This window comes from Cibotium barometz, chromosome 22 (genome assembly GCF_041138505.1).
Source record: "Cibotium barometz isolate CiBa-2024 chromosome 22, ASM4113850v1, whole genome shotgun sequence".
Taxonomy (NCBI): Eukaryota; Viridiplantae; Streptophyta; class Polypodiopsida; order Cyatheales; family Cibotiaceae; genus Cibotium; species Cibotium barometz.
The window spans coordinates 21,200,254-21,202,733 of NC_141067.1; the positions used below are offsets into that span (position 1 = coordinate 21,200,254).

The 2,480-nt window shown below is 47.2% G+C and overlaps 1 pseudogene; it reads left to right on the forward strand.

Annotated features, from left to right (window-relative positions):
* Positions 1 to 430: 430 nt before the first annotated feature.
* On the forward strand, positions 431 to 1,361 carry LOC147626385 (germin-like protein 8-5 pseudogene; annotated as a pseudogene).
* Positions 1,362 to 2,480: the final 1,119 nt, after the last annotated feature.

Consider the following 2,480-nt stretch of genomic DNA (forward strand, 5'->3'; position numbering starts at 1 on the left):
CTCTCTTTCTCACCCCTACTAACACATCTCTCTCTCTAAGATTCATAAGAGAAAAGGAAGGCGAGTCACAAATAACTCTCTCTCTCTAAAAGATTCATTTGAGAACAGGAAGGCGAGTCACATTCACACCCGTGTCACATGTGGTCCCAACTTCCACGTCTCCTTCAACTTCGAGTCCTGCGTGGCACGTATGGCCGGCATATCCGTGGCACGTATGGCCGGCACATCCGTGGCACGTAGACTACAGCGAGCGTCAGGATACAACATAAATCACAAGGTCTTGGCAGGAGACTACGTCAATCACTGTGACGTCCTCCCTTCCGGCAGATCAGATAGCGGGAACGTCGACCGGGTCTGTGGAAGCGGGACTCTTTCTTAGAGCGGATAGGACTGGTTCCTTGGAGAGCGGATGATAAGACTCGTTCTTTCCAGCCAGCGGCGTCGTGCAGCATATAAATACGACGTCAGGCGCATGAGGATCGGCGTAGCCTATTCTTCTGATCATCTATCTCCAATATCACAGCTTTCGCTCCTCATCATCTCCAATATCCCAGCGCGCTCACAGTCCGCAAGCCACAGCTATGGCAGCAGCTAGCAGCTTGCTGCTTCTACTGGCGGTGATGCTCATGTCTCCGCTCATATTAGAAGTGAGGGCCGCGGATGAAGACCCTCTGCAGGACTTCTGTGTGGCGGATAACACCAGCATGATCACCCTCAACGGGTTCGCCTGCAAGCCGGCCGATGAGGTGCAGGACGCCGACTTCAAGTTCACGATGCTTGAGCATCGCGCCAAACCTATCAAAGGGCTGGGCGTGTCCGTCAACCTGGCCAGTGCAGCCAACTTCTTTGCTCTCAACACGCAGGGCCTGTCCATCGCCCGCATCGACTTCGACCCCAAGGGATTAAACCCGCCCCACGTTCATCCCCGCGCCACCGAGGTGCTCTTCCTGGCCGAGGGCACGCTCAAGGTGGGCTTCGTCACCGCCACGCCCAACAATACCCTCTTTGAGCAGACCCTCTCCCCCGGCGATCTCTTTGTCTTCCCTCGCGGCCTTGTGCACTTCCAGCTCAACCCCGACAAGCACCAATCCGCCCTCGCCATCTCCGCCCTCAATAGCCAGAACCCGGGCACCTCGCAACTCGCCGCCGCTCTCTTCGACGCCTACCCACCCCTCCCCGAGGAGGTGCTAGAGATAGCCTTCGGCATCAACAAGAATGAGGTGGAAAGCCTCATTGCCAGCGTCGGCAAAACCCTTTCATAGCTTGATTAGACGCCGCCAACTTATACACGCACACTCTCGTGACTAAACTAGTTCTCTCTCGTGACTATTTCTTTTGAAATAATGACACTGTTTTCTTATCTCACGTGATTATTGACAAAAAAAAAAAAACTACATGGGCCATGGCCTCACAAAATTTTATGAATATTGCCCATTGTGTAACTAGGTTTTAAAAACTTGATTATCACGTTTTTAGAATATAACTATACCTTTACAGCTTATACACACACTCATAGGTTTATGAAAAAGAGAGAGAGATTTTGAGAGAGAGAGAGAGAGAGAGAGAGAGAGAGAATGTGTTCTTCATAATCAATCGAGATGATTGAGATCTAGATTGAGATTCAAATCAAGACTCTGAGTGAGATCAAGGTCAAGATTGAGGTGTGAGACAAATATTGTGCCTGGTTATATTGTTTGGGAAATTTCATTTTTAAGTCCCTACAGAGGCTAGAATGTGCAAAATTGTTATATTTGAGTCTCTGCAAGACGAGAGTGCAAGTGTGAGTGTGAGTGTGTTATAATAATTCTCTAAGATTAAAATTGTGATAAGCTCTCTACTACTACTACAGAGGTTAAAAGAGTCTCTACAGAGATGCGAGTGCAATGCGAGTGATGGATCGCGGGTGGTCGGATGGATCAAGCTTCTTTTAGAGTAATACATGTCATTAATGAAGAAAACATAAGTTGTTGATAATGCACAAACTGTGAATGGGAGGTATAATTGGATATCTTACCCTTACAATGTCATGCCTCATTTTTGGGATTCTCCCCAATGGGATAATCCAACCACCAAGGGCAATATTCCTTCTCCCAATCACTAAGCCCATGATCTTGCATCCAAGAGGGGAAAATGCATCCCTTCCTAGAAGAATCTATCCACTCCTCCACAAAATCTGGCATATCCTCAATAGAGTGCTCATCATGTAGCTTCACTCATTAGGGGACATTTGAACATATTTTGGGACTTTTACTAATGAAAGTAATTAACAGACCAATAGGAATAGAGGATTGTGCACATTTGGTCTCCTTTGAATATAGGGAGGGAGACTAGGCTATAGGGAGGGGGACTAGGCTTTTAGTACTAATAATTATACTTGTCCCTTTAAAAAAGTAAGGGGTTTAGGGTAGGTATGGTCCCACCATTTTCGTGGCTCAAAAAATCCTTAAAATTTTGAAATTTTTGAGATCCCCCCAAAACTC